This window comes from Rattus norvegicus, chromosome 11 (assembly GCF_021556685.1).
Source record: "Rattus norvegicus strain SHRSP/BbbUtx chromosome 11, alternate assembly SHRSP_T2T, whole genome shotgun sequence".
Classification (NCBI taxonomy): Eukaryota; Metazoa; Chordata; class Mammalia; order Rodentia; family Muridae; genus Rattus; species Rattus norvegicus.
Window position 1 is genome coordinate 95,930,275 of NC_141544.1, and position 14,737 is coordinate 95,945,011.

Below are 14,737 nucleotides of genomic sequence, written 5' to 3' on the forward strand. Positions count from 1 at the left end.
TCAGAGCGACTGTCCGTTGTTCCCAACAAAACCTCCAACTCCCCCCTCCGCCCCTTTTCCTGCTGATGTGTTAGAGCCACGTTGGTGTCTGTGTGCTCCAAGATGTTAATTGCAATTTTTTGTGTTACTTCTTCTGTTGGGGCGGGGACATTTGGTGACCAAGTCTGCAGCTGACACCAGTTCTAAGGTGTGCCCACCCTTCAGACGCTTTTTTTTTTTTTCCCCGGAGCTGGGGACCGAACCCAGGGCCTTGCGCTTGCTAGGCAAGTGCTCTACTACTGAGCTAAATCCCCAACCCCGGCTCCTCTTGACTATTCTGACAAGTTCAAGTTTTTTTGTGTCTTCCCAGAGCTGTGCGACTCTTATCACCTATCAATGCCAAGACATTTGTAGCATTCTGCAAAGAGGCCCTGTGACTTTTACAAGAAGACTTTGTGGACCCACCTGCAGTTAAATAAGAACACAGAGACTTACTAATTTTTTTTTTTTTGATTCTTTTTTTCGGAGCTGGGGACCGAACCCAGGGCCTTGCGCTTCCTAGGTAAGCGCTCTACCACTGAGCTAAATCCCCAGCCCCACTAATTTTTGTTATAGCTTAGGCCTTAAGCTAGGGCTGTCTCATCTAATTTAATCTTATCTTAGCCCACAACTTGGCTAGTTCTTTTTTTTTTTAAATAAACTATTTTTACTTCATGCATATTGGTTTTTTGACTGTAAAACATTTATGTGTGAGGGAGTCAGATCTCCTGGGTCAGGAGTTACAGACAGTTGTGAGCTGCCATCCTGGGAACTGAACCTGGGTCCTCTGGAAAAGCAGCCATGCTCTCAACCACTGATCTCTCTCTCCAGCCCCTTGAGGATAGTTCTTTACCTTTCTCTCAGTCCCAGTATATACAAGGAAACTTACACACACACACACACACACACACACACACACACACACACACACACACGGGCCCAGCCCAGAAGTCACACCTTCCCTTTCCTGCCTGGATTTTGACCATCAGATCTTTATTAAGCCAGTCAACAGGTGTGGGAGAAAGAGTGCTCACAAAATACTGGGACAGCTGGTGACCTATAAGAATAACAATATCAAAGTCTGATCAGTACTCAGCTCTCTGCCCAGGAGAGCAATCAACAATTGACACCGACACACAATGTCCCCCAACAACCTTTAGGTGGTCACGTCTCCCACCCTGACCCTCTAATCTACTCTGTCTTCCTCAATTTGCCTCTGGGGAATTTCACTTGAGTGGACGATTGTTGGTGCAGGCCTAGCGTGCACAGAGCCCTGGGACTGACTGACCCTCAGCCCTGCATAAACTGGGCTTGGGCACATCTTACTCCCTGTGCTCGGGAAGTAGAAGCGTGAAAGTCAAGAAGTTTTCCCTTCCATGTTCAAGGACAGCCTGGGCTACATGTGATCATGTGATACAGTCTCAAAAAAGGCCATGCCTAGGGTTGGGGATTTAGCTCAGTGGTAGAGCATTTGTCTAGCAAGAGCAAGGCCCTGGGTTCGGTCCTCAGCTCCAGGGGGAGAAAAAAAAAAGAAATGTAAATAAATAAAAAAAAGGCCATGCTTAACCAAGCGTGATGGAGCACACCTTTAATCCCAGCGCTCAGGAGGCAGACACAGGTGGATCTCTGAGTTAAATGTCAGCCTGGTCTACAGAGTGAGTTCTGGGACAGCCAGGGTTACACAGAAAAGCCCTGAGGAAGGGAGGGTGGGAGGGAAGCTAGCTTAGGGGATGGCCCAGTGGATAAAGTGCCTGCTACAGGAGCACAGGGGGAGCAGGGCATGATGGCATGATGGCACAGCCTGCAGTCCTATGTTGGAAAGGGGATGGAAACATGGAAGACTCCAAGTTCAGTGAGAAACCTTGTCTCAAACAATACGGTGAAGAGCCAAAGAGGAGGAAACCTATGCTGACCTCCAGCCTCTGTGCATACACACATACGCACACATACACACACATATACACACATACACACACATACACACACATGTGGGCATGCTTTCACACAAACATATGCATGCAGAAACATGTACACAGGCACACATGTACACAGGCACACACGTACACACAAAAACTTGCACATGGTTTACCTGTCTGTGTTTGTATCCTCCTTCACCTGGGCTTATTTTAATATAGGGACTGGAGAGGCGGGTACTGTATTAATGACTATGAGGTCAGCATGCACATCCACAGTCACTTCCCCACGGTGGTTTAGTCAGAGTTTGGGTGGGCAGGATCTGGAATTTCCCAGGATTGAGTCCCCCAGGCAGGTGAGAAATCCTCCTGGACCCTGATGAGCCACAGTTAGCCTTGGATCTCTGAGGACTGAGCACAGAGCTTTGAGTGAATGGGAACTGCGGCATCTGTAGTGGTCACTCTGACATCTGGAAAGACTTCCAAGTGGCCTGGAAAGACTTCCAAGTGGCCTGGACCCTCAAACAAACGGTGTAAGAACCCTCAGCCTCTATCCGTCAAACGCCCTAGCCTGTCAAGCTTTGCCAGGGAAGCCACAGTGAGACAGTAAGAGCTGATGTTAGAGGTAAGGTATGACCCCTGTGGATCACACTCCTCCTCTCTCCATACCTGCTATGGCTCCCACTTCCTCAAGGCAACAGTCAGTGATCCCAGGGTGGCTGTGCCTTGTCTCTTTCCTCCCCACTGACACTGCCCATACCATGTAGCTCCCCTCACCCCCACCCCCCCAGTACAGCAGGCACACCCTACCGAGCCTGGGGAACTGTGAGCTGATCCTCTGGAGTGGGTTTTTTCTCATTCACTCTCCAAGTCTACTGAGAAACCCCTTCCACGATGTCTGTCAAGGGAATAGACATCCAGGAAGTATCTTCTAGAAGAATCCTGAGTGACTCTGGCAGGCATTCAGACAGTCAAACCCGTGGAAGATTTACCGCTCCTGCCCCACCTCCCCTTCCTTGTCTCCAAGAGGGCTGTAGGCTCCGTTATGCCCTAACAGTCCTGAGCCACTAGGGTTCAGGTGAAGTGGGCTTGGGAGGTTGAACTCCCCACCCCACTCCAGAACTGACCGAAGTCTCTCTAACCCTGAAACAACTGGTGCACGGTGAGTGGTCCTATGTGAGGGCAAAGCCATCATTTCCTAAATACTGGTCGGTACAGTCTGCCCCGACCCAGCCCAGCCCCAGCCTGCTCTCGTAGCTCCTGGGAGGCAGAAAGTGACACTGGAGAATAGGACATAGTAGAAGGTTCCAGAGATTAGCACAGGAAGAGGGGCAGAGGAGGTGGCCTGCACTGCAGAGATACCCTTGGCGTTTGGTTTCAGACGACAGGGCAAGGGACTGAGGTGCAATAGTTTACATATCAAAGCAGACCTGGCTTCCAAATTCCCCAGCATCCCTCAGTCCCTACCTGGGAGACCCTGTCCCTAACCCTGAACTTTCCAGCCCAGAGGCTGGGCTGCCCTTCCCCAAGAGGCTCTCTTCCTTATATAATCCAGACATTTTGGACTCCCCTCTCTGTTGGCATTCCTTCTACACTAGTAACAGCCAGGTAGGCCTGGATTGCTAGAAAGGGGACTGGTTGGTCTCTCTCTCTCTCTCTCTCTCCCTCTCTCCGTCTCCCTCTTCCACTCTTTCTATCTCCCCTTCCCTCTCCATGTGTTCCTGGCCAGCTTCTCCACTCTTTCTCTCTCTTCCCCTCCCCCCCTTCTCTCTCTGCTCCCTTCTCAACACTCCTTCCCATGCCCTAAATAAACTCTATTCTATACTATATCCATCTGTGGCTGGTACCTCAGGAGGAAGGGATGCCTCAGCATGGACCCACCAAGGCACCCCCCAACCCTCACCATTCTACACTCTACAAAACATATCCTGGTCTTTTTTGTAAAACACAACACTCAAACACTGAATAAAATGGGTGTGGTAAAGAAGCCAACATAGCAGTTCTGTGGGTTAAAAGGGAAACGTTTACCCCAAACCTCCAAGACTGTCTCTCAGGAAAGAGGCTGGGGGTTCCAGAGCAAGGATTTCCAGGGTTTTAAGAGAACAGGTACCTGGGAGGAGAAGGACGGTAAACTGGGGTGGAAGACTTTGACGTGTATGTAACAGGTACTTGTGACTAGGGCTTGAAGGGACCTAGACGTTAGCATAGACCTTGATGAGCTAATAGACACCATGGGCATTTGTTAATGGAAGAGTCTGGGGAGAGTCTAGGAAAATGGCTCCTTTTTGCAGGTAGACTTTATTTTCTCAAGTCCCTGAGGGGATGCTGGCTTTTGTCTAAATGCCAGACTTTGGGAAGAGAGATTTCTTGGGACTGCTGAACCAGATTTTGTTACTGTTGTTGTTTCTACATTTACTTCATTTTTGCGTGTATGAGTGTTTTGCTTGCATGTTTGTCTGTGTATCATGTACATGCCTGGTGCCCACCAAGGTCCTAAGAGGCACTGAATGGCTGGTGGCTGGATGGTTGGTTGTGAGGCTCCCTGGGAGTGCTGGGAATCGAACACTGGTCCTCTGCAAAAACAACTATTAACTGTTGAGCATCTCTCTGGTTTCAAACCTGGTTTTTCTAGATGGGTGTGAGAGCCACAGTTATGTTTAAGTTTTGATTGCCTAACAGACCCATAAAACAAAATGCCTCTAACCTCTAAGTGGTTTGCCCAAGGACAGATACTTCTGGAAACAATGGAGGCTGTTGTTTATGGGAGATAAGCCCTCCTCACTAAACAAGCTTGCTTGACCCAACAGCTCTGGATGTGCTCCGTCACATCTAGAGGCAGGGGATACATCAGTAGGCTTGCTGATTGGACCTGCTGGGAATACAATCCCTTAGAGACTTCTTTTACAAGCCTCTGCAAAATGTGACGTCACCATTTTTCTGGGAACCCAGAAACGGACTTGACTAGAATCTATCATCCAGTATTTAATTAAAGCTTGCTTCAAATCTGGCTCAAAGCCGTAGCCGTGGTCTGATTCCCAGACAGTGGGAGTTACAGAAGCCAGGGATTAGAATTACCGCATATCCTGGTGCAAGCGCCTTACTGAGACAAGCCCAGCCCCACCCTTTTTTTTAATTCAAAAATTTATCTTATGTGTATGACTATTTTACCAGCATATATTTCTGTGCACCATATGCATTCCTAGCGTCTTTGGGGGCCAGAAGAGGCTACTGGAGCTCCCTGGAACTGGAGTTGTACGTGGTCTCAAGTTACCACGTGGGTGCTGGGACCACTGGGCAATCTCTCCAGGCCTCCAGCCTTCCTTTTTAAAAATGAGTTCATTATCTGGGCATGGTGGTGCATAGAGTTTTACTCCCAGCCCTTGGGAGGTGAAAACAGGAGGATCAGAAGTTACTTCAAGATTAGATCCTTGTCTACATGCCAAACTTGAGGCTACCTGAGCTTGTCTCAAAGCCTCCAAAACTAGGGCTGGAGGGACAGCCCAGCATCTAAGAGCACTTGTTGCTCTTGCAGAGGACCTGGGTTTGACCCCAGCACCCACGTGGTGACCCACACCATCTGAAACTCCAGTTCCAGAAGGTCCAACGTCCTCTCTTGACCTCTGTGGGTACCGAATGCACACGCTGCTCAGACATACACAATCAAAACACCCACACATTGAAAATAAAATAATTAAACCTCAAAAATGTAAGAACTCAAAACTAAAATAAAGCCAAGATCAAAACAAAACAAAACAAATTTATTATAGAAAATACAAGTGTACTCACAAGCAAAATGACCCTCAGTTCTCTATAGACCATGGCTCAGCTTCAAAAGGTCCCAGATAATTTAACAGCATCACGTTCTGTCTTGCCCCTCACCTGACCCCTGGATTAATCAGAAGCAAACCCTGTGCATCAGTCTCTGCTATTAGCATTGCAGCTTCTGTGAGGGAAGGGCTTTCTTCTACGTGTGGCATGACCGTCAGCCATCATGGGGTGGAGGTTACTAGTGTCCCCCTACAAACGTGTGACTCCACAGTCATGCGATGAAATATGCAGAAAACCAGAGAGACCTGGAGGGCTCAGGTGAGGCTCTGACAACACTTTCCAACGGCAGGAGAAGGGGAGGCTCAGTGGACTCTCACCTGGGATCCCAGCCATTACTCCTTCCTGCCTCCCAGCTGATCACGGTTTTGTGGCGCTGGATTCCGTGGCAGGTGGATGGTTAATAGAAGGCAGAGCTCCAGGGATGCAGCTTTCACTCCGGATGGGACTTTCCAGTGATGCGGCTGCCTTTGAGTTGCCATGAGTAACCCCCACCCACGCTCTTGTAAATAACACCAACAAACTCGCTACTCCACAAGTGGACCAGGGTGGGACCATTTCCTCCATCAATTGTGGTGTCCCTATTTGTTCATGACTCCCAAGGACAAGTAAGGCAAGAGAAACTTCTGGAAAGACGGGGTGTGGGGATGAGAACTTCTAGGAGCCACGTTACCAGCCTGGGCGGGTGGGGACATTGCTCAGTCTGAGATCACAGTGCAGCCCCTGTTTGCATGACATCCGAGTGGGGCCAGCCTGGCTCCTGCTGCTGCACAGGTGTCCCGTGTCATTTCCTTCCTGTGCGGCCAGAGGCGTAGTGACTGGCCTCAGACTCCCACGTGTTTTCCCCTTTTCCATTTCCTGTCACTGTTTTGAAGCTGAGAGGAAGAGAGGGTCTTCGATCTGATAACAGGGTTTATGATGAAGCTGATGTCACTGCTTAAGAGGAAGCCCAACCTGGGCTCAGGAGCGTCAGTGGCTGAGGTCAGCTAATGTGCTGGCCAGATAGAAGGGATGGGCAGTTTCATTTTAAGGCTGGGCACACAATGCTTTCTTTGCTCAGGGCTAAAAGAGCTCCTGGGGTGAGTTAGATCTGGTGAGAAGTGTGAACCTCATCCCTCTCTGTAGTTGATCCCTTGTGTGGACTCCAAGCCTTGCTTGTTAAAAAAAAATGATGTTGTCAGCTTGAAAAACAAGGCACGTTTAAATATGACTTGTTAATCTCCTTGTTTCTACTTCTGAAGTAAAACAAGTCTCAGTCATTAAGACAAACTGAGGTGAAAATTATTTTTTTTTCTTTTCTTTTTTTCAGAGCTGGGGACCGAACCCAGGGCCTTGCGCATGCTAGGCAAGCGCTCTACCGCTGAGCTAAATCCCCAACCCCGAAATTTATTTTTTTAAAAAAAACAGAAACAGGTTGACAAGATGACTCAGTGAATAAAGGTACTTACTTACCCTCAAGTCTGCTGCTCTGAGCTCAAGCCCCAAGAGCTACATGGTGTGGTGGAAAAGGAAAACTGACTCCCACAAGTTGTCCTTTAACCTCTGTATCTAAGTCATGTCATACACATGCCTTTATGCCCTCGTCTGCACGAGCGCGTGTGCACACACACACACACACACACACACAGAGAGAGAGAGAGAGAGAGATTGATTGATTGATTGATTGATTAAAAGGCATATGATAAATGCCTGAATTCTTAGCACTTGAGAGGTAAAGACAAAGCCTGAGTTCAAGGTCATCTTTAGCTACATGTGTTCAAGGTAGGCCTGGACTATATTAGATTCTGTCAAAAGAAAGAGAGAGGGGAGTGGGGAAAGGACTTAATATACACACATATACACATACAACACACATACACATACACATACACATACATATGGTTTTTCAGACAAAGATTTTTTTTGTGTAGCTCTGTCTGTCTTGGAACTCACTCTGTAGGCCAGCCTGGCCTCAATCACAGAGATCTGCCTGCCTCTGCCCCCCAGGTGCAGGGATTAAAGGCATTCATCGCTATAACAAGATTAAATATATATATATATATATTTTAAAAATCAGAACTTGATCAATATGGTGGGTAATCTTGGTTGTTGGTTTGACTAGGATCTGGAATTAACTAAAACCCCAAAATGGGGCATAACATGTGAAGGATTTTGCTTCATTTGAACTGAGAAGATGCCTTTCTAATCTGGGCCACACCTTCTGCTGGCAGCCTAGGGGCATGGAGAAAGGAATCCCTGCTCTTTGCCTCCTTGCCCTCACCTTGCCGGCAAGTGCATCCCTTCCCTGGTGTTAGCATCTACGTCAGGATCCTGGTGTATACTGAAGACCAGCAGAGACATCCACCTCGTGGACCGAATAAGTATTGGATTCTTGGACCTTCTTTAGGTGGACCGAATAAGTATTGGATTCTTGGACCTTCTTCTGTTCACAGTCAGCCATTGTTGTATTAGTTGGTCCACAGCCCGTGAGTAAAGCCAATAAATCTGTCTACGTAGACGTAGATTCATTCTATATGTTCTGTTACTCTAGCGAACCCTGACTAATACTACCAGTCGTGGTGGCACATACCTTGACTCAGAGCACTCAAGAGGCAGAGGTAGGTGGATCTCTAGGAGTTCCAAGCCAGCCCAGTCTACAGGAGGCATCTAATCACTACACAGAGAGAGAACTTAAGAACTGACTTAAACATGGGCGAAGGCCGTAATATATGTTTGTCCATAGAAGATATCAAAACAGCCTAGCTGTCCATAAAGAGCTGCTCAGTTCCTAGTCAGTGGAAGAATGCACATCAAGTCAAACGCTGAAGGCCAGAGCAATGGCTCCATCAGCAAAAGCACTTACAGCATGAGCATGAGGGCCTGAGCTCAGATCCTCACAACCCCTGTGAGCCAAGTGTGGCCTTGGGTTCAATCAGCAGCAAAGAGCAAAGCCAAGGCCAGCTACTTTCTGTCTCCAGTGGCTTGGCTCTTGGTCCCCACACAGGTGGTCATTCAGTGCTCATCCCTCTGTGCCTGGGTTCTTCCTCTGCAGCTGTCAAGGCTGCTCCATGCGCTCAGACTCCTTCCTGCTTGAGGCTGCACTATATTCTACTGCATTCTCTGTTCTGTTCACACGCTCACCTGTGGCAGGCACGCGGCTCCTTCTGCCTCTTGGCTTTGTGCCTAGCGTGGCCATGAACGTGAATGGGAAGTGAATGTGTGCGGTTGTTCCAGTTCTTGGTTTCCAGTCCCTCTCGGGTTTGCTTAGTAGTGGAATGCTGCTTCGTATGACTGCACGACACCTGCCCCATTTTGCCTTCACACAAGCAACGCACAAAACTTCAAAACTAGGTCTAGTGAAGGACAGCAAAGCATTTTGTTTACACTCCAGGTGAGTGTGTTTGTGGTGCAGTGGGCTTCAAGAGCAGCTCTTTGTTTTGCTTGTAAGTCGCAGAGCCTGTGAGCACAGATGGTGTCATCGATGCCAGCTTCTGCCATTGCTGTATTCTGCCATTGCACTCATTGAACCTGCAACGTCACCCTCCACTCCATCCCCTGACCTCCGAGCCAAGCTAAATCAGTTGAGTTCGTGAGATATGAACATATTAGCTAATTTCAGCACAGGCACAGAATAGAGAGCCATGGAAAGAAGACCCCATAGCCTGCATTGCTTCAGAAACCCACCTGTCCTTAGACTGTCCCTCCATACAGTTCAGTCCCTTTAACTCAGGGCACAGGACATAAGGCCACAGAGGTTGGGGTACTCCTCCAACTCATACTTCTTGTGATGCAGCTGGAACTTGGGCAGGTCCCTCCTCTTCCCCTCTGTTACTCAGGCTTCCAAAGACTCCAGCAGCAGGTGGATTCATGAAAGCCTAAATCTGAGACAACACAAGACACATATGTGCACGCACACCCTCGAGGGTCTCTGGATCTGAACCTTCATTTATATGTGGTTGACCTAATTACTGTTGGTGATTCCCTCAAGATCCCATTGAATAAAACCCCAAACAAACACCACTGTGGCCTAGCACATCATCCTTAAGGTCCCTACTGTTCACACCGGCTTCCTCAAAAGAAGCCCCGGAGCTGGGGATGTGGCTTAGTCTGCTAGGTAAACATTCTAGACCATAGGTTCAATCCCAGCACCACAAAAACGGGATGTGGTAGTGCACGACTGTAATCCCACCACTACAGAGGTGAAGGCAAGAGGACCAGAAGGCTGAGGCCTATGTGGATGATGCTAAAACACCAGGAGTTGGGGAGGAGAAAGCAAGAGTCATGCAGCCATGTGAAATGTCCACACAAAGGAGATGCTCCTTGCACCATGGATTTCCAAGTCCATCCAAGCTTATATTTTCATTTTCCTTTTTTTTAATATTTATTTATTTTCATGTATGTGAGTACACTGTTGCTTTCTTCAGACACACCAGAAGAGGGCATCAGATTCCATTACAGATGGTTGTGAGCCACCATGTGGTTGCTGGGAATTGAACTCAGGACCTCTGGAAGAGCAGCCAGTGCTCTTAACCACCGAGCCATCTCTTTAGCCCTCATTTTCAAATCTACACAGACTGGACTCATGAAGAGGGTGTACTTGAGGCTGTTTGCAAGTCTTCTTCCTTCAGCCCTGGACTGCCTGACCTTTGCTGCCCTCTGGTAGGGCCAAGTAAGCCTTTGCTTTGGTGAGGACTGGTAGAGCACTTCCTAGTCCTCGTTATCTGCGAGTGTTGAGTTTGAAAAGTGCAAGGCACTGGCATGGCACAGTTTCTTTTCATTACTGTTAGTTATGAAAAGCTTGCAATGGCCGCTTACAGATCTGGGGGTACGAGTAGAAAAGCCCGACACTCATTTCCCACTGTCCTACATCATTGTTTTTGCTTTTGAGTTTCTTCCAGACTTCGTCCTGTTAATGTCCAGCTTCTGTAGTATTCAGTGTATCTGGATTGGTTCGGATCCTTGTGCTGTCGACTCTGACGGTGACATTGTGCCCACTGCTGACACACCACTTGTCCTCTGAGGTTGGGAACGAGGAGGGATGTCTACCCTGCCTCTTTCTGCTTCCCATCCAACTGGAGCATTAGCAAGTTCACAAGGAAGGCAAACAAACCCAAGCTTACAGATGTATCAGAAGTGGGATGGGGGAGCTAGCTATCTTTAATTTACAGGCAACAAATTTTTTTAAGTAGAAAGGTCAGTAAAATCTGAACATCAGCTAATAAAATGCATAGGAAACCAGCTGCCAAAAATGGTAAATGGAAGTTAAAAACACTTCCAAGTGGGGCTTGGTAGTGCACACCTTTGATCCCAGCCCTTGGAAGGCAGAGACAAGTGGATCTCTGTGAGTTCAAGGCTAGCCTGGTCTACATAGTGAGTTCCAAGACAGCTTCAGCTATCTATATCTATATCTAGAGAGAGAGAGAGAGAGAGAGAGAGAGAGAGAGAGACCCTGTCTCTATTTTTTTTAGAAACAGAGAGAGAGAGAAGAGAACTTGTCTCAAAACAAAAACAAAAATGAAAACATTTCCATTTACAAAAAACACAGATTACTTAGGCAAAAAATCCTTAAAAAATATGTGCAAGATCTAGACCTTGAAAATTATAAAAGTACAGATGAAAATAACCAAAGATTTTCCCCCAAAATGAAGAGTGGGCCATGTTGGTGGAGGTGTCTTGCAAGCCTTGCACCACAGAGGCTGAGGCAAGTTCTAGGCCAGCCGGAGCTCTACAGTGACACTGGCTCAGGCAGCCTGGGTCAAACTCATGTTTTGAACACCTGGTTCCCAGCTGTGGGTACTGTTTCCGGGTGCTGTGGAGTCACTAGGATGTGAGGCCAAGTTGGCGGAAGCAGGTCATGGGGAACAGGTCTTTGGGTTACTTCCTGTCCTGCTCTCTGCTTCCTGACCTGACAAGTGCAGAACTGAGGGGTTCTGTCAAGTCTTCCCTTCTGTGACGGATGATCCCTCAGAAACTGTACAGTGAAATGAGCCTGTCTTCTTTTAAGTTGTCTGCCTCAGTCAGTTGGTCTTGGCCATGAGGAAAGGAACACATTTCCTAGCGAGATAACAATGTTAGAGGTAAGCAACCTGTGAAATGGAAAAGGCTTGTTTCTGCCCGCAACATCAGAGCTCCAGCCCTGAAATATAGAGGAAATTCAAGGCCAGCCTGGGCTATAGGAGCTCTTGTTTCATAAAACAAAACAACAAAAACCTAACTACTACAAAGACTTTATACTCCTATAAAACTATCCAGAGGGCTAGGGAGATGTCTCAGCGGTTAAGAGCACTGACTGCTCTTCCAGAGGTCCTAAGTTCAAATCCCAGCAACCATACGGTAGCTCACAACCATCTGTAATGGGATCTGATGCCTTCTTCTAGTGTGTCTGAAGACAGCTACAGTGTACTTATACATAAATAAATCTTAAAAAAAACAAAACCATCCAGAGAGAGGGTGGGAACACGAGTGTCTGTGTGGAGATCCATTTAAAGAGACACCAAAATGACCCTGTGTAAGTGTGCCTGACTATTTAGTGGGAAGTGGATGGTTTGGAGTTCAGTTCTTGCAAGATAGCTGGAAGACTGGAGGGCATGAGACTCAAGGAGGGAGTCTTGGTGTCTGAGGCGAAGTTCCCACAGCGACTAACTTAAAGGTGAAAATCTTAGAGGCGAAATGAAGGTTATGCGGAGGCACAGAGCTCTCTGAGGACATAGAAAGACGAGGGAAACATCAGAGGGGCTAAGTTCTGATTGAGAATTGGAGACCAGAAAACGGGGAGGACCACAGATGAGATGCTGGTGTTGCCTCAGCGGTGAGCTGTCCTGCGACAAGCTGAAGTATAGGGGCATTGTCTTCCTACTGACTGGCTGGGGAAGGGCTCAGCAGTCATGGAGAGGAACTGGAAGGGAATGGGTCAGTATGACAGTAATTTTTGTACTGTGACTTAGTTATTCTATTGCTGTGAGGAGACTGTTACCATAGGCCGCTCCTATAAAAGAGATCATTTAGTTTAATGTAGGAACCTTCGGAGGGTTGATCCATCATCACCATGGCAGCTAGCACAGACGGGAAAGCACTGGAGAAGTGGCTGAGAGCTCTACCTCCTGGTTTACAGGCAGCAGGCAGAGAGACACTGAGCCTGGCATGGGCGGTCCCTCGACCCTGCCAAAGTCCACCCTCAACACACCTCCTCCAACAAGGCCACACCTCCTGATTCATCCAATCAGGTCATCAACTGGGACGAAGCATTTAAATATATGAGCCTCTCTCAGGAGCATTCACATTCAAACCACCACGTAAGACCCCAATACTAGACAGACAACTCAAAAGAATGAGGACTTATCTTGGCTTGTATTGTTTTTTAAACATTCGATTTTACCAAATGAATACTCAGGAGCCAGATGCTGGGGTGAAGAAAGCCTGCTAGCTCAGAGAGAGCACCCAGCTGACCTTCCTCTTTGACCAGTGTCCCCAAAGGAAAAAGTGTGTTCTTCTCCACACCGTCTTAAAAGCACTTCAAACTGAGTAGTTAACAATCATGTGCCACCAGGGGCCACAGCAGTAGCCACACAATGTTTCTTTCAAGAGGTCATTTGTCACACACCATCCTGGCTTTCCAATATCTGGAAGCAACTTAACCTCAATACATGAAAGCTAATTTTTTTTCTTTTTTCTTTTTTCTTTTTTTTTTTTTTTTTTTTTTTTTTTTTTTTTTTTTTTTTTTTTTTTTGGAGCTGGGGACCGAACCCAGGGCCTTGCGCTTGCTAGGCAAGCGCTCTACCACTGAGCTAAATCCCCAACCCCGCAAGCTATTTTTTAATAGAGATTTTTAGCCCAGGCTAACCCTGACTTTTCAAACTCCCTATACAGCTAAGGATAACTTTGAACTCCTGACACTCCTACCCTCCCTACTTCTACTTCCCACGTGCCCAAACTACCATCATCCCTGATCAAGGAAGCTCCCTCTGGTCAGTGTCCATGTGGGCATGGCATGGGAAGGAAGCAGATAACGCTCAAAATCAGAGCAAGCTGCAGTGTCCAGCCAAGGGCAACCCTCAGGATGCCCAGCCAGTAATAGTGGGCTTGGGGAGAAGAGGGCCTGCAGAAGCAGGGGAGTAACTGATGAGGCCAGAATAGGTTTATGTTTGCATAAATACACCTGCGTTGTATCTTTTCAGTGTACACTAAGATACAATGTAACAGTGTAGCACTCCTGGTTAGCCCAGGGAGAGGTTATGTAGGCTGGTAGAGCATGCCCCATGCTGTGTCAGGAGGTGGACTCCATCCATATTGTGTTCTCACATAGGATTTCATGCATGCTAGGCAAGCATCCTACCAACTGAGCTGAGCTCCAAATCTTCTTTGCTCCAATGACAAAGCAAGTGAGGCAAATAGCTGCTGAACAGATGGGCTCCTTTCAATAACAGAAAGGCAGAATCAACAAAAACAGGCAGAGGGAATATGAAAAGTAGACTGCAGAGAACTAAAATAATCCAAACACCATAAACCCGCAAAAGAAATCGCACATATGATCTTAAAGGAGGCACTTACCTGGTCAGGAATGCTAGCAATGTCTAGGAGGGCTCAAAAGACAACCAGAATGACTTAGATTCTGAACAGGTGTCTTCTCAGCTGCCACCTTAGGAAGGGAAAGGTCTCAGATACCCACTACTTTGCTGTCCCAGGGATGGTCAGCCACCCAGGCTGTCAGGCACTCGGGTATAACCACATTGACCATTGTTTAAAATACAGTTTACCTAGCTGTTTGAGAGAGCTGCAGCAAGACAAATGCACACCAGCATTAGCGTATGGCCAGCAGCACAGCGCTTGCCTGCTACATTGTTACTGTCTCCTTGTGTAACAAAATACATGATAAAAACAGCTTAGGGAAGGCTTCTTTTGGCTCCAAGTTTGGAGATACCGATCCATCATGGTAAGAAAGGTGAAAGAAGACCCGGCAGCTGGTAACACTGCATTCATAGAAACCAGCGGGGGCTGAACACTGG